The sequence below is a fragment of the Arvicola amphibius genome, chromosome 12, assembly GCF_903992535.2.
Source record: "Arvicola amphibius chromosome 12, mArvAmp1.2, whole genome shotgun sequence".
In the NCBI taxonomy this organism is placed as follows: Eukaryota; Metazoa; Chordata; class Mammalia; order Rodentia; family Cricetidae; genus Arvicola; species Arvicola amphibius.
In genome coordinates this window covers 108,804,419-108,827,019 of record NC_052058.2, presented here as the reverse complement: position 1 = coordinate 108,827,019, position 22,601 = coordinate 108,804,419, and the positions used below count along the sequence as shown (strand labels likewise).

At 43.3% G+C, this 22,601-nt stretch overlaps 1 non-coding gene across 1 annotated transcript; it reads left to right on the top strand.

Moving 5' to 3' along the window:
* The first annotated feature begins 9,059 nt into the window (after positions 1–9,059).
* Positions 9,060–9,192, top strand: LOC119799603. The gene has a single exon (XR_005282885.1). It is a non-coding gene; the product is annotated as a small nucleolar RNA SNORA51 (small nucleolar RNA).
* Positions 9,193–22,601: the final 13,409 nt, after the last annotated feature.

Genomic DNA, 22,601 nt, shown 5'->3' with positions numbered 1-22,601 from the left:
TGGGCATTGTTGGACTCCTTGGTTTGTGATTTTCCTTCTATTACTTTCTGCAAGGCTGGATTTGTGGCTGCGTATTTTTTAAATCTGTTTTTGTCCTGGAATATCTTGTTTTCTCCATCAATGGTGAATGCAAGCTTTGCTGGGTATAGTAGTCTAGGCTTACATCCATGTTCCCTTAGTGTCTTTAGCACATCTATCCAAGCTCTTCTGGCTTTCATGGTTTCCATTGAGAAATCAGGTGTAATTCTGATAGGTTTCCCTTTATATATTATTTGACCTTTTTCCTTTGCAGCTCTTAATATCTGTTCTTTATTCTGTATGTTTTGTGTTTTGATTATTATATGGCATGGGGATGCTTTCTTTTGATCCAGTCTATTTGGTGTTCTGTAGGCTTCTTGTACCTTCATAGGAACATCCTTCTTTAGGTTGGGGAAGTTTTCTTCTATAATTTTGTTGAATATGTTTTCTGGGCCTTTGAGTTGTAATTCTTCTCCTTCTTCTACCCCAATTATTCTTAGGTTTGGTCTTTTCATGGTGTCCCAGATTTCCTGAATGTTTTGTGTTAAGAATTTGTTAGATTTGTTTAGTTCTTTAATCTGTGAGTTTATTTCCTCTATAGTATCTTCAGAGTCCGAGATTCTTTCTTCCATCTCTTGTATTAGGTTGGAAATACTTGTCTCTGAAGTTTCTGTTCGTTTACTCAGAGTTTCCATTTCCAGTCGTCCCTCAGATTGTGTTTTCTTCAATACCTCCATTTCATTTTTCAGGTCTTGTACTGTTTCCCTTACCTGTTTGATTGCTTTTTCTTGTTTTTCTTGTTTTTCTTGGGTATCTTTGAGAGATTTATTTATTTCGTCTACCTTTTTGTTTGTCAACTCCATTTCTTTATGGCAGTTTTTTACCTCCTGTTTAAGGTCCTCTATTATTTTCATAAAGTACTGTTTAAGGTCGGTTTCTTCTATATCTTCTGGGGTAGGGTGTTCAATTCTTGTTGTTTCGGGATGTCTGGATTGTGGTGATGTCATGTTGCCTTTCATGTTGTTGGAGGAGCTCCTGCATTGGCGCCTGCCCATCTCTTCCTTCAAAAGGAGCCCGGAGGCGTTTGGTGTCCTAGACCAATCTTTGCTGTGACTAAAACTGGTTGGATCTCCCCTGTGTCAGAGGAGGACCTATTCCTTGCGTCACAATCTGAAGAAGCCCGCACTCCCTTGCAGGAATCCCCAGACCTGCCTGGAGGCCAGAGTCTGATTCCTCTGGGTGGATGGCCTTAGAACAGGAGCAGGACACCAGTTCAGGTGGAACTGAACTGGTGGAATACCACACAGTGAACCTGTTAGCACAATCTGAAGGAGCCCGCACCCCTCCGCAGGAATCCTCAGACCTGCCTGGAGGCCAGAGTCTGACCCCTTTGGGTGGATGGCCTTAGAACTGGAGCAGGACACGTGAGAACACTAGGGAAAGCTTGGGAGACACAGGGATGGGAGAAACAGACACAAGCTTGCAGAGGGACGTGGGGGTAGGGAGTCTGTGCTCTCTTCCAGGGCAGGTTGCCCCAGGGTCCGCATTCACTCACCAGTTCAGATGGAATGTCAGTGCACAGGATCAGGGATTCCAGGCAGCCCAGGGTCGCAGCCCAGAAAAAAGGGCCAAGGTGGGGGCAGGGTGGGATGGAATACCACACAGCGAACCTGGCAGCACAATCTGAAGGAGTCCGCACCCCTCCGCAGGAATCCTCAGACCTGCCTGGAGGCCAGAGTCTGACCCCTTTGGGTGGATGGACTTAGAACAGGAGCAGGACACCTGAGAACACTAGGGAAAGCTTGGGAGACACAGAGACGGGAGAAACAGACACAAGCCTGCAGAGGGAAGTGGGGGTAGGGGGTCTGTGCTCTCTTCCAGGGCAGGTTGCCCCAGGGTCCGCATTCACTCACCAGTTCAGATGGAATGTCAGGGCACAGGATCAGGGATTCCAGGCAGCCCAGGGTCGCAGCCCAGAAAAAAGGGCCAAGGTGGGGGCAGGGTGGGATGGAATACCACACAGCGAACCTGGCAGCACAATCTGAAGGAGCCCGCACCCCTCCGCAGGAATCCTCAGACCTGCCTGGAGGCCAGAGTCTGACCCCTTTGGGTGGGTGGCCTTAGAACTAGAGCAGGACACCTGAGAACAACTAAGAAAATATCACTGGTGCTACTGTGTTGAGAGGTCAGCGAGGTATGAAAGTGCATCTCCAGAAGTCGTCATCAGGACTGCAGTGTCCCAAAGAATGATGGATCCTCTGGAAGACTGTCAGGTCCCCTTGCAGGCCAAGCAGCTCTCAGACAAAGGCCTACCTTGCCCCGGGCAGTCAAATGAAGGAGGGGACCTCCCACCGGCCTGGGTGCACTCAATTCCAGGTCCCCAGAGCCCAAACAGGCTGAGCTGTGGGCTTTTGTGGCCCCAAAGATGGGAGGATGAGGCGGGGGGGGGGGGGGGGGGAGGATTCTGGGTGCAAGCTGGGAAGGGACAGGAAGAGAGAGGCAGTATCCGGGGAGAATAACCCCTGCAGGAAGAGCAGGAAGTGTGCTGGTGGCAGGGGGAGTTGTGGAGTGTCTGTGGTCCCTCTCCGGGCAGCTGCCGCGGTTCAGGCACTCACTCCTCACTCACCCCAAAGAATGATGGATCCTCTGGCAGACTGTCAGGTCCCCTTGCAGGTCAAGCAGCTCTCAGACAAAGGCCTACCTTGCCCTGGGCAGTCAAATGAAGGAGGGGACCTCCCACCGGCCTGGGTGCACTCAATTCCAGGTCCCCAGAGCCCAAACAGGCTGAGCTGTGGGATTTTGTGGCCCCAAAGACGGGAGGATGAGGCAGGGGGAGGGGGGGAGGATTCTGGGTGCAAGCTGGGAAGGGACCAGGATTTTTTTTAAAACAAGAATATGAAGAGGGAAAATATCTTTTTTCTATAAAAAGAATTCATAAGCCCTTAATTCCACTTGGAACTCAACAAGATGCCTATTGCCTCAGGTAAGAGGAATTTAAATATGAAAGTAGCAGCGTCAGCTGCGGAGCCTGACTGCTTCCCTGGTTTGGCCTGGATATTGGTGATGACTGTGGAGGGAAAGGAATGAGTAGCAGTGTTCACTGAAAGCCTCTTAAAACTAGAGTTAACATAGAGAAACCAACAAGTAGTCTGTTACCAGGAGGCTGGGGCTATTTAAACTCAGGTCCAGTGAGGGCTTCCTCCCAGGTCACCCTGCAGCACTGCCTCCTCCTCCCAGGTCACCCTGCAGCACTGCTTCCTCCTTCCAGGTCATCCTGCAGTGCTGCTTCCTCCCAGCTCCTTTGGCCATTTGTAGCCACCTGAGCTCAGTTCAGCCACATTTCTAGCACCAGCGCCCAATCTTCCTATCTCTATGTGCATATTCGTGACCACTCATAAACACTACATAGTCGTTCACACAGACACACATGCATACAACACAGATACATACACATAGATATACTCACTAGATACAAACACACATTAGACATACATAGACATACACACAGAAACACACAGACACATACACACAACATAGACATACAACATAGATACATATACTAGACATAAATTCACACTAGACATAGAGGCATACACACATGCGCGCGCGCGCGCGCGCGCACACACACACACACACACACACACACACACACACACACACACACGTTGAGTTTTGACTGCATTGACCTTAGCGATCTCTGCTTTCTCCATCAACTTCAGCTCTCCCATTGTCTATGCAGCTTGGACAAACCATTTATTTGCCCCAAAACTCTGGTTGTGGAGAACAGGAAATTAAATTTTCTGTATCTTTGTGGAGCACGCTGGGGAAACACTCTCCCGTTTAAGTCCCCTTTCCGAGCTCCTAACAGCAGCCTTCAAAGCCTGAGGGACCTTTCACAGTATAATTTGTTCTCTATTTCTCTCTTTTGTTCCTAAACTATTGGTATTAAAATATATTTATACATTTGTAAGACATATAATCTTCACTTTATTAAGTTTCATAGTCAGGGTTTCTATTGCTATGAAGAGACACCATGACTACAGCAACCCTTATAAAGGAAAAATATTTAATTGCTTCAGAGGTTTAGTCCATATATTCATAGTGGGAATATGGGAGGCATGGTGGTGTGCACACAGACATGGTGCTGGAGAAGGAGCTGTGAGTCCTATTCCTTGATCCACAGGCAACAGAAAGTGAACTTGGGTGTGGCTTGAGCATATATGAAACCTCAAAGCCCTCCTCCACATTGACACAGCTCTAACAAGACCACACCTACTCCACCAAAGCCACACCTCTTAATAAATTCCCTATGAGCTTATAGGGGCCGATTACATTTCAACTACCACGTTAAGTAAATTGACAAATTGTGTGTGTCTGCATAGGCTTGAGGAGGTCAGAGCTTCTTCTAAGACCTTTTGAAAAAATGATTTTAATTGAAACATAATTATATTCCTTTCCCTTCTCCCTTTAGCCACTCTTGGCTGTCCCCCCTCACACCCCTCCCATGGATCCCTTTCAAGTTGATAACCCTTTTTTCCCCTCTGTTTATTATTGTTGCATAAACCACACACATGCATATACCTTGCTGAGTCCATTTTATTGGTGATTTGTAACTGTGGTTTCAAGGCTAACTACTCTGTATTTGACAATCAATGAGGGTCTCATCCCTGAGAACAGCTAGTTCTCCTTTTCCCAGCAGTCTTTAGTTGCTTGTAGTCCTTTGTCTAGGGGTGGGATCCCATGAGATTGCCCACCTTCTAATTAGCATGTCAATTGATAGTTTCATTGTTCCAATCTTGTTTTTGCTTCCATGGGAGAGACTTTCATAGCTGATTTCCTGATATTCTGCTGTTACAATCTTTTTATCCCTTCTGAGATGTTCTAGAGCCAAAGATGCAGGAGCTATGATGTAGATGTATCCACTGGGAATGGACTCCCCCAAATCTGTTGATCTCTACATCGTGTCCAGCTGTGCTTTTCTGTGGTTGTCTCCATTTGTTCTAAAAAGAGGATTTTTTAAAATGAAGACCAATAGCTACACTTATCATGGATATAGGATAAGGTTTAGAATATAGTAAAGAATTATGCTAGTCTAGCAAAGTGGCATTAGTAGATGCTTTCCCAAGGTTCATGACCACACTAGCCCCAGGAAGCTGGATAAGTTTATACTACCAGGCACCCTTTCTCTCCTGTCGAGTGGGCCTCACATCCAATTAAACAGCTGTTGATTACCACTGCCATGTGAGGGCCCTGACTGCACTGCTATGCATGTCTTGCCATGCTGGTAATAGCCATGGTTCGTAGGTGTTATATTTGTGTAGTGCTGTTAAACTACTCCTAGCAGCTTTCATAGTATTTTCTGGAGCCATGGAAGCTAGATCACAGGAAAGAGGCTTCCAGGGTAGATTTAGCTAGACTCATCTGCGTGCAGGTATCTTCGGCAGTAGGACCCACCCTCAATACCTGAGAGGCAGTGGATGCATCTATAATCTCTACTGTTTTGGGACTTCCTTGGACAACCCTGAACAACCAGGAGGTTTCTTGGGCCTGGTACCAGGGTTTTAGTCATCTCTGGTTCTTATGGGAAACACTGGAAGTCCAAGTCACCGTGTTTTTAAAGACAGGGTTTCTTATTGTCCTGCAGGTTTCTACTTAGAGTAGGTTGGCAGATTGCTACTAAGCTTCAGGAGTTGCCTGTCTATGTCTGTCCAGAGCTGGAGAGCACGCACCTTTGTTTTTAATAAAATGTGTCCTTGGAATTAAAAGCAAGTCTTAATGATTATATGGAAAAAATTATCAACAAAGCTGACAATTTTTAATGTTGTTAAGGTAAGAGGCAGTTTTTTGTTTTTAAGTAGGAAAATGTGGCTGGTAACTGACCTCTCAGGGGGCAATGACTCCTGCAGGGCAAGCCTTGTACCTGGGCTCCAGCCCTAGAACCCAGAGAAAGGTGGGCACAGAGCCCTGACTCCACAGACTTGTCCTCTGACCTCCATGTATGTGACCCTCCCCCACCTTTTTTCACGTGCATCAACACTAATAATTAAAAATGATTTAAATAATATAAGCCCCACTCTGTCAATGGGACCACAGGTATCTATGTGTTTTGTTGATTAATAATGGATCTAGAGATTTATATCTTATGTGAACCTAAATCAAAGGGGAAAATATGTTAGTCTAGCAATTATTGTACAAAGAAAAATACCTGTTTTCCACTTACAATGAAAGTGAGCACATTTTATAACCTAACAGAACCTTTAGGGTCTCCCCAGAGTTTTATTGTTAAGTAACTTCTAAATCTCAGTGTTACTGCAGCCCCAGAAGATGCAGTTTTTATAATGAATGATGTCATTACTTAGGAAATAACCACCAGGATCACTGAACAGACCATAGAAGTGTACAATATTTTTTTATATATATGTGTATAAAGCAACCTAAACTTGCCAGATTGGTTAAGGACATTTTGTAAAATAACCAAATCAAAGGACTTTGTGTTAGAAACAGTATCCAGGGAACCTGATTAATCTAATTATAAGTATGACAAGCGTGGATGACTATTGACCTAAATACTTAATACCTGTATAAATTAAAGACTAAGACTTCATATTAGAATATTAAGCAATCTTTAAACAATTGTGCAATAAATGAGGACAATGACCTCAAAATGTAAACAATGTATAAGTATCTTGATCAGGAGTAGAAATGTATAATGCAATATGATAAATATATCCTAAAATTGTATCAATATATAAAATGTTTTAAACAGAAGTAGAACCATGCATGTACATAATATGACAAAATAACTGCCTACGTGTACAAATATTGTAAATAGAAGTAGGAGCATATTCAATATAACAAATATAATTTCCATTTGTATCAATATATAAGAATCTATACCAATATAAAAGGTCTATAAATAATCACTCACAAGTATTTACTCTATTACTCACTATTATTATTATTAGTGTGAGTAAAGTCACCCTAATCTCCCTATTATCCCATTCAATTTCCTTTTTTTGTGAGATTCCTGAACTGACAAAATTTCATCCCAACCCCCAACCCTATACCAGTTATAACCAACCACTAATTGATGTCCCTAACACTGAGACACACATTGTTGGGAATAGTTTCTGAGTAGTTGATAGGTTTTTTTGAATTTTTATTTGGAATTCTGGCCAGAATGTTATAAGAAGGTGCACAATTTCAGCTAACCAAGATGGAACCATCTTGAGCAGCTGGTACCCAATACCAGTCTTATAGTAGTCCTATCAGCATCATGATGACATATCAACCAGGTGGAGTTGTTGTTATGGGGTGCTTTTTTCTTGGAAACTTCAAAGATTGCTGCAGGAATATCTATTGTTTATTGTGGAAAACTTAAACTTTATTTATATAGACATATTCCCATGTTGGGTACCAGATGAAAGCAAACATGAACCACACTAGTTTAGTTTCAAAGGCCATTGACTAAAGGAGATTCCCCATCAACTATGGGTATCAGTGTGAGAATAAATTAAATTGTTACACACATAGTTTAGAAAAGTCAGATGTGATTATTTTGGGGGTAAGCTAGCTAGGATTCGGGTGGGAACCTGTGTTCACTTCTGAAGTTTTGTGAGCCATCTTGTCTAGTCGTCATGCTGGGAGGTTTCTCTACAGCATGTGCCATGTCACTGAGGGTGGCAGTCTGTTCTCAAGTGCTTTTGTCAGCTAGGTGAGAAGCTGGTGGCCTAGATGGGTAACTATAGGTCCAGGAGTCAAGATAATAAGGAAGTTGGTTATCATGACCAAGGGATTCTTAAACTCTCAAAGGGAAGCAAATGAGCAGAAGTTCTCCAGGGCCTCGTGTGTGTTGGGGACATGTCTAATCTAGACTGAAAATAGTCTCCTACCTCAAGACTTGTTTTTCATTCACCGAGAGACCTTCATGATGTAGGCACAATACTGCAAACAAAAGCTATCAATAAATTCACCACATCTCTTCTGTTTCATAACTCCCTGTGATCTTCTAGGAAGCTTCCCTTAAGCATTGCTGTTTATCCTGAAGTTCATATTTTCCATTTGCACTGCTCCCCTACACACTATCCTGCTGGGTTATTAAGCAAAATTAATTTATTTGCCCCATTTTGTGTTGTGCTATCAGCCCTGTTAAGTTAGATGCTAGAGGACACATGTTAGAACACTCCATGGAACCCAAAGCGCATTCCAGCTTGTAGATTGCTTTTTGTTTATTTAATTGTGTCTTTCATGGGCTATATATTTAGCATATGCCTCTTGGATATTTTATACATTAACAATTTAAAACCACTGACCTACAATCATCTTAAACTTCCCATTTTATCTCCAGCTTACCCATAATGGAATACATTCACATGGGCAGAAGCCTTGTGAATAGACAGACGATCTTGCTTCTATGAAACAAGTTATGCTGTTGCTTTATGGGGTGAGCAGGGACTGCAAAATCAAGTAGTGAGCCACTGGGCTATTGTAAATGCTGTTATTACAATACAAAATACAAAGTATATAACTTTCCAAGTTTCATGGGAGAATTTGTTTGGCAGTCTCCTGTCTAGTTGATTTTTTTCATTTGGTCCAGCTTACTGATAACTTCCTATAAAATAAAAACAGTTTATGGTGACAAAAATACTTCTGTGGGCTGGGGAGAAGGTTCAGTGCATCAAATTCTTGCGGCTTGAGCATGAGGACTGCAGTTAAGACCTCTAGGTCTTAGTTTGAGGGAGGCAGAGATGGGCAATCCCAGGAGCAGAGGGACTACCGAGACTTGCTGAATCCAGGTTTTGAACCAGCAAGCTCCAGACCCAGGGAGAGAGCTTTCTTCAGTGTGTAAGGTGAAGAGAGATCAGAGAAGATGCCTGATGTCAACCCCAGGCATATATATGCATACACACATACATGCAATGATATGTGGCTATTCATGAGCAGGTGCGGAAACCACATACACAAACATATGTACATAAATAAATAAATAAATAAAAATTTTTCTACTTCCAGATTCTGGTCAGGTAAAGAATGGATGCTGAGGCCTCCTTGTGCTTACCACAGGCTGTGTTCTTGTGCTAGCTGTATAGAAAGAGGAGGCATAATAAAGCCACCCCATGTACACCTCAGCCCAGGCCACTGTGCCTGGTCTGTATTGTGAATGGGAAGACATGGAAAAAAATAATGTATCCTGAAGGTCTAAGTAACTCAAAATCCAAAGCCCTTCCCATAGTCTACTGAGAGAGAGGAGAGCATCACACAGTCCTCTGAGAGAGAATCACAAAAGAGAGAGCATCATACAGGAGAGAGAGAGAGAGAGAGAGAGAGAGAGAGAGAGAGAGAGAGAGAGAGAGAGAAGAATATCACAGTCCCCTGAGAGAGAATCACAGTTTCCTGAGAGAGCATCATATAGTCCCTTGAGAGAGGGGAGAACATCACAGAGTTCCCTGAGAGAGAATCACACAATCCTCTGAGAGAAGACAGAACATCACACAGTCTCCTGAGAGAGGGAGAGCATCACACAGTCGAGAGAGAGAGAGAGAGAGAGACAGAGACAGAGAGAGAGTGAGAGAGAATCACACAGTCTCCTGAGAGAGGGAGAGCATCACTCCTGTATCTTATTCTTTTAAAGAGGTTGGAGTTTGGGACCTCCGAGGGGTTGACTAAAATTTATTTCTACAGCTAAACTTTGTCCTTAATAATCTTTGAGGTTAGTTACTTGGCATGTGTCCCAGTGGAAAACTGGAAGTGTTTGTTTAAAACAACAGCCACACATGGACTGTCTGCCAGGTTTTCATTATCCAAACAAGCTATAATGTCATGTTAATGACAACGTGACCTCTGTTTCATCATTTAGTTTTATTGAGAGTTATTGTGTGAGAAACACAGAGATAAGTTTCATGCTGCAGCTCTTCAGGGTCATTTGCTCAATATCTGTGTGACTCCTTAAAAGTTTTCAACAATGATTATGGTTGATTTTTTGCACAGAATTTGGATTAAGCCAATTCAGTCATTACCATCCCTAACAGAATAGACTATGGGGAAGTCTATTTATTTTGGCCATGTAAGAACAAGCAAGCTTATATCTTAAGGATATGCTATTTATTAAGTAGAATGATCTCACTGGGTACGAACAGCACATGTGGTTATTTATTTTTCCCTTCATGGCTTGTACCTCTGTCTTTTTTCCTTCTGTCTTCTGACCCAGGATAGTACACTGGGCAGGTCCCATTGCTTTCTAATGGCTTTCAATGTTAAAGACAGCCTTACTTAGGAAGCTGAAAGACATTTTCAGGAGCTAAAATGTTTCCTCTAGTCCTGATTAATACTATCTTCTCCTGGAGGCAGAGGGACTTCCTTCCCATCTCAGTCTCAACTAAGGCTTAAAGACACAGTGGAAAGGCCCACTGCTTCTTGCTCCCTTCCTGCCTCCCCCACCCCCACCTGGGTTTCTGAAAACTCCTGTTGCCTTCCAGCCTTTGGAAGTGGGTCACACAGTGGCTTCTCCCTTCTGAGAGTGTGGGTTGTAACTACCTAACTCATCCCTCCTCTATATTTATTAATTTACTCTTCTTAATGGCTAGTCTTTGTTGAAGAAGCTAGAAAGGGACTCCAGAGAGTTTTCTCTGAGGGCTCTTGACCCTGGGGGGCTATGATCAAAGCCTTTGCTGAAAGGGTCTTATCAAACATGTACATGTACTTCAGAGACAAAAACTATTTCCTGAAGTTCTTTAGTTTACCAAGGCAGACCATAGATAATTGTGAAAGTTAGTGCAAATTGACAGCTAGACATGGTGGAGAATCACCTGGGCAAGGCTAAGGAGGATTATCTTGACTCACTAATTGTGAGCGAAACCTGACTTGACTAATGGGGTCCTGGATAGTGTAGGTGGAGACAGGAAACTGAAAATCAGCAAGTGTTTGTTGCTCCTTGTTCATGACTGTGGATCCGATGTGAACAACTGCTTCAAACACCTTGACTCCTCTGTTATGGTGGACTAGGAGTTGTGAACCGGGATAAAATCTTTCACACTTAAACTGTTGATTTCAGGGTAGATTATCACAGCCACAGGGAAGAAACTGAGACAAAGGGATAGGATAGAATGGCCAACCGAGCTTTGTGCGTGTTTGTGTCATTGTTGTCATTATCATCATCTTCGCCGTCATCGTCATCATCATCAGCGGTGCTGCTGCTGGGATTGAACCAGGACACTATGTGGGGACTTACAAATGCCATGCTAGGCAAGCACTCTACCACCAAGCTACATCTGCAGCACTTTTTATATTTTTTATTTTGAGACAGAGTCTCATAAATTGTCCACGTTGGTTTTAGGCTTGCTCTATAGGCCTTAAACTCAATAATCTCCTTGCTTCAACCACCAAAATAGCTGTGATGAGAAATTTGCCCAACCTTGCCCAGGTTTCAAGCTTTGAATACTATTTTTCATGCTGAAGATGGGAGATTGGAGTGCTGTCTGCCTTAGATACCTGGTGAGACTATGCTGATGTCCACACTGATAAAGTGGGTTCCCATTTACTAGAAGACAGAAAGAGGCACCATCTGTTTCCTCTAGAACCCATCTTAATCTGAGCAATGCCGACAAGAGTTATGAGCTTCGTGCTACCTCTGTTTTTAGTTTGTTGATGTTTTCATTTAACTACTCTAATGGGAACATTAAATCAACGTGGCTGATTTTTGAAGAATGCAATCTAGAAAATTCAATTATTTAGTGCCTGGAAGGCTTTCAAAGATTAAAATGCTGCATTAAAAAAATGTAAGGATTATTAAAATTAAATGCATGTTTTCTCCATGCAATTAAATTGAATTGTTAAAAGGGTTTGCATAACTGTTCAGAACACTGACTGTTGGTTTTAGCTTGTTTATTCCTAATTTCCCCAGGCAGAATTGCTTCTTGTGTCTTTACTTTAGCTAGATGGAATTGGATTTGATCTGGTTTGAAATAACATCTATGCAGTGTAACTATGTGGTAAGCTGTGCTGCTAGACTCAGAGGATCAGAGATTTGAACCAGACTTTCTACCAAGAAGCAGCCTGAGTATACACATGTGTATGTGTGTGCATATGTGTGTGAATACAACTGGAGGTCAGAGGTCAACCTCAGGTGTCCTTCCTAAGGATGTTAAATTAACTTTTAACAATTTCATATATACGTGTTTGTGTGTGCATAATGTATGTATTGTAATTATATTTTGAGCACATTTACTCCCAACTTCTCCTTCTTACTCCTCCCAGATCCATCCTCCTCCCAGCTTGGAGTCCTCCTTTCTCTTTTTTCAAAATGCTTTGAATCCAATCTGTGCTGACCATGACTTCTGACTATCCACTGGGATGTGTTTGACCAGCCAGAGGTCATACCCTGTCTTTTGTTTTCCAAGAACCATCAACCTTCAGTAGCTTCAGAGGGATGGGGGCTCCTAACTCCTCACTGCTCTGGGATTTTGGCTGATGTACCATGTGCCGGAAACCATGGCTGCTGTGAGCTGTGCATGCAGCGGCCCTACTATGTCCAGAAGACATCGTTGCACCTAGGTCTCCCCGAACCTCTGGCTCTCACAACTCTTCCCTGCCCTCCACAGGGTCTTTGAGCCTTTGGGGGGTGATGGAGATGTTGGATTTGTGTCTGAGCAGTCTTCTGGGACTTATTTTCTGTACTTGGCTCCATTGTGAGCCTGTGTGTTAGCCCCATCTACTACATAAAGAAGCTTCTCTGATGAGATCTGAGAGCTGCACTCATCTACAGGTACAGGGAGACAGATTTAGAGGGAAGTTGTAAACTCACTAGGATAACAGTAGTAGCTCACCACCGAGACCCTTGAGGTCCCATCTGAGTTCTTGACACTATTTACAGTACCAGGGATGAGTTTCCTCCTGTGGAGCAGGCCTTCTGTCCAACCAGAAAGTGCTGGGTTACCCCCAGTAACACTGTGTTGTCATTGTGTCCATGAGAATATATCATGCAACTCTGGTCATTATTGAAGTTCATACAGTTCATAACTAGTTAAATCATTGCTGACATTCTTTTCCTTCAGCAGCCTATATAGTCCCTTCCAGTGCTATGAAAGATAGCCAACAGACAGAAAACTTCTTGGTCAGTATCAACTTGCTTGCTTCATGCCCTGTGTAGTGTCTTCAGCAATACGGCCTTGCCAAGAACTGTGGTAGTAGCCTGTATTGTTTCGAGAGTCTCTAGGAAATCTATAACCAAGAGATTGAGGAGGTGTCCTGCATTTGCCACTGAACTCTTTATTTGGTAGCCTATAGCTTCTAGGAGGGACATTATTCACTGTGTAGGATAACTCCAATTAAAGTGTGTGTGTGTGTTTGTGTGTGTGAGTGTGTGTATACATATTCTCTCTCCATATATGTGTGTCTGTAAACATAAATGAATATAATATAATATAATAAATATAATAATATGTGTTTATATTGGAGAGATGTGTATCCATTGGAGAGATGGGGATATATCTCTATATCTCCCATCCATTTATATACATATATTTACAATATCCATTAGAGTTAACTAGTCTACTGTGCCTAAACCCTATAGTCCTTCTTTCCCCAATATGCATACCTTATGGGTATGCATCAGCCTGAGAAACTCTTCATTCTGTCACTGATGGAGTATTTTTGAGGCACTCCTGGCTCTTACCTTACAGTGATATTAATATTTAGGAAGAACAGCTACACATATAAGCTTCAGACATGACTGCTTCTTCTTTTCCTCTTCTATGTGTATGTGTGTGTGCATGTGTGTCTGTGTGTGAATTCATCATTTGTGGGTGTGATGCTGGGACTCTTCTTCCACCTCTCTTCTACCTTCTCTGTGGAGGAAGTCTCTCAATTCCACTCAGACTCTCTAATGCAGATAATCTGACTAACCAACTTGCTCTGAAGAACTTCCTTCCAAGAATGGAATTAAAGATGGTCATCTCTTCTGGCATTTATGTGGAATCCAGGGATATGGATTTCTACAGAGAGAAGCAGAACAAGTCTCAAGTGAGGCAAAAGGACTATTTGGGGCTTCTGTGAGAAGCAGGAAGGGCTCAGTGTACTCTAATCCTGTGGCCTACTCCTGTTTCCTGACCCGTTTAAGTGTCTTACTTAAAGTGCAGGTTAGACGTGGGTTATAGACTGTCCCTAGTCTATAACCTTCACTCTTTCATCTCCTCATTCTTTTCTCTGAAATGTTCCTTCTCTAATGAACATACTTGTGTTTCCACAGTCCTCTGAAAGACCCACATCCAGTGCTGCCATCTCCATTGGAAATAGTGCTGCAGTCTGTCCCCCAGCACATGTCTGTCGTGTCTGTCCCCAGCACACCTCTGTCGTGTCTGTCCCCCAGCACAGGTCTGTCACCTCTCTTCTTAAACCCTCAGTGTGTTCCTTTGTGCAGAAGGTCTCCACTGTTGTGACTGAGCCTGTCTCCACTTCGGTCGGTCCTCTTTCTTTTGTTACTGCCGAGCCATCTCTCCAAGTCCCGGCTCTTATTTTCCTAAAATTCCCAAAGTTCCACTCTGAGGAGGGCACCAGAGGCATGGGAACCTGGCGTGAATTCCAAAGCACACATTGGCTTCTTTGGCTCTGCCTGGAGCAGACAGCTTTCCCACAAGGACGCCGGGAGACTGAGGGACAGAGGAACTCTGGTATCTCTCAGCATCCGCCCCATTGTGCTGCTTCTCCTGATTCCCCTTGACCAACAGAATGAGGGTAGAGAGGAGAAGGGATGCCTTGTCAGTTCTGAACACCCCTGGCCAAGATAGCAGAAGAGCAGCAAGCAAGACTGGTCCCTATGAAGCTTGGCAAGGAGGCCCTCCTCAGTGCTTTGAATCTCCCTGGTTACTGTTGCTAAGAGCAGCTGGAACCCACAGTTTACAGCTGCCAGGTCTTGTCCTCTCCCCCAGGTGGGCATGCCTGGTTCCTCTCCATCTACGTCATGGGTTTTCATGTATTCTGGGGGTTCACCTTAAAGATAATTCTTACCTAGTGTCGCAAGGCTCTTTTCTGTATACAGTGTTGCCCTTACATGACTCCAAGTGTTTAATGGTTTTAAATGTAATCCAAAGAACTTTCTGATTTATAGTTAGTATGCACAGCGTCTATCTGTTTAACATTTATCTCTCTTGCCCTTCTAAAGTGAGGCAGGTTGTTACAAAATACCATGGATAGGAATATCCACGCATCCCCTCTTTGAAGTTCAAGGTTCTTCCCATTCCGGCTTCTCATGGTTCTTTCTTGCCTGCCTACCTGGTATTCTGGCTTCTCATGGTTCTTGCTCACCTGTGTGCCCTGGACACTCCCATCTTGCATGTACACTTAATGTCTCCAGACTCTCACACGCAGATGCTCAAGCTTTGGCCACTCACAGCCCCTTTGTGCTTGATCAGTTTTTTTCCTGTCCCGAGGCATAAAAACCTTGTCAAACAAAAGTTTACTGATAATAAATCATAAAGAAATTTATTTTTAAATAGTTCTTTGCTATACATACGATTTTACCATTTATTAAAGATGAAAATAAATTTGCATACTAATAAGACATCCTTGTTTTTTTTTACATAATTAATCTTGGCTGTAGAGCATAGAGCCTCTTTTTTTGTTTTGTTTCTTTTTTTTTTTGTTTTTTGAGACAGGGTTTCTCTGTGTAGCTTTGGAACCTGTCCTGACACTAGCTCTGTAAACCAGGCTGACCTTGAATTTACAGAGATCCACCAGCCTCTGCCTTTGCTGGGATTAAAGGCATGCGCCACCACCACTCAGTTCATAGAGCCTCTTGATGTTTTTTCTTTTAGAGTCAATTGATATTTTGATTTTATAATTGTCAATGCTAAGAACGCTATATCACATAAATACATAGTAGAGACCAGCAGAAGTATATTTGAGGCCAACTTAAAAGTCGTTGGAAATTTTGTACTAATTCTAAGTCAAAATTAATTGAACAATTCTTTTTATGAAACTTAAATCAACTTAATTTAAAATCAAATATTCTAACACAATCCGACCCAAAGATTATTGATACATAGTAAGGAAAAGTGATAAGAAAGCATTAAGAGTCTTTGTTTTCCATAATTAAACCATTGTGTTTCCATAAGAGTAGGAATGGTAAAAACCCAAAAGTCAGTAACAACAGGCGTTTCAGGCGGTGTTCATTAGTGTTCCGTGATGTGCGCATGCGGAGTGTGGAGTGCACAGGTCATGTGTTTGGAACCCATGAAATTCACTGTGTGGACCTCAGTCCAAACAAGAGTACTAAGAGGGGCTTGCCACAGAAGAGAGGTAAACTGAGGCCCTAAGAAACAGGGGTGAGGCATTCCCAGGGGACCTTCCTGGGCTGAGCAGAGAGGCTTCCGTCTCTCATCTCCGTGTTGGCGCTGGCTGCGTCACGCAACAGAAACAGCTATTTAGTTTTTCACTGCTTGAGGAATTAACTTCGGTGAATGCAGCGATGCGGGCTCGGCAAATGCTCACTAAGGAAACGCTATAGATTTCAATGTGTCACGAATTCTTCAGTGCTCTTCCCCTAGGGGAGAACCTGGTATTCCCCACCTTTTAGTGTGGCTGCACTCACTGACACACTATTAGTGCGAGCCCTGGTCATCTTTGTGCAGACTGGGGCTACAGCTTTCAATCTGTGCTGCCTGCCTGCAGCCGCTCTGCTCCCCAATTCATCTTCATGCATGCCCAGGTCAGTTTTTCTAAGTCACCCTTCTGCTTGGAAACTGTCCAACTTTTCATTCTACTAAGTTAAAGCCACCGGTCTATACCTTCTCAAGCCAAGACCCAAACAAGGGAGATGACATGCAAAGATGACACCCCAAGAGGATGAGGAAAAGAAAGAACAAGTCACCTTCAGACTTCCAGTGGCTGAAAGGGAGATGGCCTTGGGTGCCGGCCACACCCCTGCATTCCTCAGTGATACCTGTGTCCAGGCCACTGATCTTTCTCAGGACCCTGGGGGAGGGAAAGTGTGAGCTGGCCTGATACATCCTCCTCACAGGAGGCCATGGTGGTCAGGACGTGACCCACTCAGTGGTGGAAAAGCTGGCATCACTGCGCTCCACACCAAACTCTAGGACATAAACTGGGGCCGGACTGAGACCCCGAACCTGAGGCTCAGTCATTTCTCAGAGCAGACTGAGATCTCACCCCAGCCCCTTAAACACCTGCAAAAACATGGTGCCTGCACAGTGACAAAACCCAAACACCCCACTTTTAGTCAGAAATCATCTTTAAGTCAGCTTTAACTATCCCATCCCTCTGCCTCTGTTCAATACACACATGTACAGCACATGTATCATCTCTTCAGTTCTTGAAAATCCTTGAGAGGCGAAAATACAAGTGCTAATTCCTAATGTTGGCTCAGAGTGGGCAGGACACAGTCAAAGACCCATGTTGCTTTAATGTTCTCTTGTTGCTGCTGTCTCGAAATTCTTAACAACTTTTGGGCAAGAACGCACGCATTTTGTACTAGATTTTCCAAAAGGATAATATAATATAGCATTTAGTTATGCCCATATTTGTACTGTTTTTAAAGAGGTTTTAAGACAGACAGAAGGATGTATATAACAAAACCAAGAAGTAACTTGGTTATTTAATTTATTTACTTGAGAAAGGGCCTTATTAAGTGGACCAGGCTGGCCTTAAACTCTGGAGCCTCTTACCTAGTCTCCTGAGTAGATGAGATTATAGGCATGCTTCATCATCCCTGCTCAAACTCTGCTTTCAACGAGGCAAAGGAAATATGAGATGGGACAATTAAGGTGACCTGGAACTGAGCCTGTGCATGAGTACATTGAAATGTCCACTCTGCCTTCCCGGAATCACCCACAAATGTGAGCTGAAGCTTTCAACAGTCCTGATGAGAACCAGAGGATTCAGGGGTGCACAGGTGAGCGGTGCCCATTACCCTGTGATCAGCAGCTGAGGGAGAACTGTATGCCCATGACACAACACTCATGAGTATTTGCACACACAAAATGTCCTTTAGTGATACTGTACTGTGAACCTGGAAATCAGTGTCACGAGGGGGTCTTACTGTTGTAGAATATCACTCATGCACAGACTATGTCCTGGCCCTCTTCCAGGATGACCCTGTGGAGACAAGCCACGATATAGCTGTCCATTTAGAGCTGAGTTATCCACAGTCTCTTATTCTCTACCTGTTGGCCAGTTGTGGGTTTTTGTATTAATCAAGCCTTATTCTCTAAAAACTTTTATTAGTTATTTTTGTGACATTTTCATACATGTATGTCATAACTTGTTTCCATTTGCCTCTGTCCCCTCCCCCACCATTTTGCCTCACTCTTACCAGAGCCCTTCCTCTTGCCAAGTAGCCCCCTTCTGCTTCTATGTCCTATGTAATCATATGTATCTCTAGAGTCCATGTATGAAGAAAAATATAACAGTTTATCCCCATTATCCTGTCTAGTCTGCTATCTTCCCAAGCCTTTCTCCTTCCTCATAGCCTCCTCCATCTGTCATGTCACATGTGTGTATGTATGTGTATGCATGTATATGTATATATATATATATTATCATTTCTTGTGTACATACGTGTGTTGGCAGATAGCATATGTCTGTGTGTATGTGTGTATGTGTGGAGGCCAGAAGTGTGCCGCCCAGTTTGTTTTTTGAGTCAGGGTATTTTACTTGGCCTAGAACTTACAAATTAAGCTTGTCTGCCTCACTAGGAACAGACTGCCAAAGGATGGTCTGGTCTTTGCCTCTCCAGCACTAGGAACATAAGCATGCAATGTCACACCCATCTTGGTTTTCTTTTTAGCATAGATTTCTTGGGATCCAACTCAACTCAGGCTCCCAGGCTTGTGTGACAAACACTTTCTTGGTTGAACTGTCTTCCCTAGGTATTACACATACTTACATTTAAATCTAGATTTCCTATATGAGAGAAAACATGGTACTCGTCTTACTGAGTCTGACTTCTACTCCTTTTCGGGCAAATGGCACAATTTCATCTGTAGAGACAGAGGAAAAAAAAATTCTATCACCTACATATACCACATCTTCTTTATCCATTCATCTGCTGGTGGACATCCAGGCTGGTTGCATACATACAATACAATACAGCCAGCAATAAACATGTAGGTGGAGGGCTCTCTGTGATCATGTGACATACAGTCCTTCAGATATGTACCCAGGAGCCAAACAGCTTGATCTTTTGGCACTTGTATGTTTACTTTTGGGCGCCTTCCTACCATGGCCGCTCCAGTTTGCACTCCTCCCAGCAGTGTGTAAGGGTCCATCTCCCCACATCCTCAGCAGCACTTACAGTTCAGCCTGGGGTGAGGTGGAGTCTCAAGGAACTGTTAATTTGCATTTCTCTGATGGCTAAAATGTTAAACTTCTTAAGAAGCGATGTGTATTTATTGTCCATTACATTTCTTTGAGGTCTGTCTATTTATTTCATTTGCCCTGTTGTTGCTTAGATAATTTGGTTTGGGGGTTGTTTGTGTTTTGGAGTTCTCCCTGTATTCTAGACAACGATCCTCTGTCAGATGCACTGTTGGCAGAGGCCCCCTTCCCCCCTGAGCTGTCACTTCACCCTGCTGCATTTCCCCTGTGTTGTGAAGATGCCTTTTAATTTGTGCACTCCCATTCGCCGGTTCTGGGAATTATTTCCTTAACTATGGTATTTGTTTTCAGAACATCCTGGCCAGCACTGACTCCTGAAGCCTTCTCCCTGGCCCCTCTAGCAGCTTCAGAGTTTCTGGTTTTACATTAAGGTCTTTGATCCATTTTGAATTGATTTTCCCTGCAGTGTGAAAGCCTCGGCTCTAGTTTCATCCTTTTACATATGGATATCCAGGATTTCCAGCCCCATTTACTGAAGAGGAGTTCTTTTTGTGCAATGTATACTTTTGACACTTTGTTGAAAATTAGGTGGCTGTAGGTATGGAGCTTTATTTTTTGAGTCTCTTGTTCTGTTCCACTGGTCTATCTGCCTGTTTTCATTTTTATGTTCCTTAAGTCAGAGGCAACACACAATTCAGAAAGGGGCTGGAGTGAGATCTCAGTCTGCTCTGAGAAATGACTGAGCCTCAGGTTCAGGGGCTTGCTTGCTCATGAGAGGAGGCCTCCACCTATATGCTGGGCACATGCCTGCATGAGTGTTCCAGTGAACAGATCCATACAGAGGAAAAGCACAAACAAGATTTGGTGTCCCACTCTGGTAGGATAACTTACTTCGGAGACAGACTTCAGAGTATTTTGAAGAATTGATGGATTCCCTAACTTCCGGAAACCCTTCATCTAAAAGGTGTTATTGTCGAGACTGGAAATACGGTTCTCACAGAGGACTGGAATCCAGGTCCTAGAACCTACAGCAGGCATCTCACAACCACTTGGGACTCCAGCTCGAGGACATTCCACACCTTATTCTGGCCTCCACAGATACCCACAGGCATGTGGCACACACACATGCAGACGATACACAAACATACACATACATTTAAAAAATTCAGTAGAAACAATTGCCATTGTCAAAGAACACTATCAACTGAGTAAAAAAACTACTTCATAGAACTGGAGAAAACATGTGCAAATGATTCTCTGATAAAAGACGAAGCCCAGGAATTCATCAAGAGGAACTAAAACTCAACGAAAGCAAAAGTCAAGGAACAGCACACTTCAGACATGAGCGACAGTTTCCAACAGTTATTTCTTCAGAGAATACATGCAAAGAACATGTAAAAAAAAGCTCACATTGCCAGTCTCCAGAAAAAGGCAGGCTAAGCGCACAGTGAAGTGGTATTTATTACTTTTGGGATGACTATAAAGAAAAGGGAGGAGGAAGAGGAGAGGCAGAGGCAGTGGCTCCCCTCATACAAGACAAACAAGTGCCCTAAGAATATGTAGAACCTGAAAGTCATAACACTGTGGTGGGAATGTACCGTGGTCTTGCAGCAGTAGAAAACAGTACGGCAGCTCCCAGGAGCTTTGAAAGAGAATTCCCATTTGGCCTAACAATTCCACATTCTATGTGTATCTAAAAGATTGGAAAGCAGAGACTTGAACAAATGTTTGTGTCCCTTGTACAGAGCAGCGTTGCTCATAAATGCAAAATTAGTGTCCTAGGTACTGTTCTATTGCTTAATAAGACACCATGACCAGGGCAGCTTACAGAAGAAAGCGTGTATTTGTGGTTTACAGTTTTAGCAAGTGAGTCCATGACCATCACGGCAGGGAGGATGGCTGCATGGTGCTAGAGCAGTAACTGGGAGCTTACATATTGTTCCATAAACACAAGATGGATGGACGGAGGGAGGGAGAGAGAGAGAGAGAGAGAGAGAGAGAGAGAGAGAGAGAGAGAGAGAGAGAGAGAGAGAGAGAGAGAGAAGGAATGGCGGGTCACTTCCCGCCACCCAGCTAGCTTTACCCGAAATAATTACATGGAAACTGTATTCATTTAAACACTGCCTGGCCCATTAGCTTCAGCCTCTTATTGGCTAATTCTCATATTTTGCTTTAACCCATATTTAGTAATCCGTGTAGCACCACGAGGTGGTGTCTTACTGGGAAGGATCTTAGCCTGCGTCCATCTTGGAGAGGAGAGCTATGGCATCTGCCTGACTCTGCTTCCTTTCTCCTACAATTCTGTTCTGTCTACTCTGCCTATCTAATTTTCTGTCCTATTAAAGGGTCAAGGCAGTTTATTTATTAACCAATGAAAGTAACACATAGGCAGATGACCCTCCTCCATCAGAGAGAGAGGTAGAGAGAGAGAGAGCGAGAGCGAGCAAGAGAGAGAGAGAGAGAGAGAGGGAGGGAGACAGAGGGAGGGAGGGAGGGAGGGAGGGAGGGAGAGAGAGAGAGAGAGAGAGAGAGCGAGCATAATTGGTAATGGCATAGACTCCAACAAGGGAACACCTCCCAATCTTTGCCAAAGAGTCCGACTAACTGGGGAGCAAGTTTTCAAACATATGAGCCTGCAGGGGCCGTTCTCATTCAAACCACCATAGATGGAGAACACCCAGATGTCCCTCAGGGACAAGCGGATAATAGAGCATGCTCTATTAATGGCGTACCATGTAGCTTTGAAATGGAATGAAATTCTGACACGTTCCACAGTGGATAGTTCTATAAGTCGTTAGGCTTGATGAGATAAGCCAAATACAAAAAAGTAAGAATCTATGGTTCTGCTTACATTACATGCTTAACAGAGATTAAATTCACAGAGATAGACAGTAGAATGGTGGTCACTGAGGTCTGGAGAGACAGAACAGAATTATTCCTGTTAAATAGGCACAGAATTTCAGAACAGAGTGACAAAAGACTCTCAAGTTGAGCAGTGGCAATCTGCACACAGCTTTGTGGGTCTAATTAATACAGGTTGAGTTGTGCAGTTAAAAATTTTAAATGGCAAATTTAATGTATATTTTACCCTATTGTAAAGAAAACAATGAAATGTATTTCCTTATTGAGCCTTCAGTTTCTACAGGCCAGTAACTTTGCAGCTGCTGACTTTTATAATATCTCTAAAAATGGCTCTTATGGTAGAGAAATCAAACGTACTTGTAGAAATAGCTAATCTGAAGATAACTTCAACCATA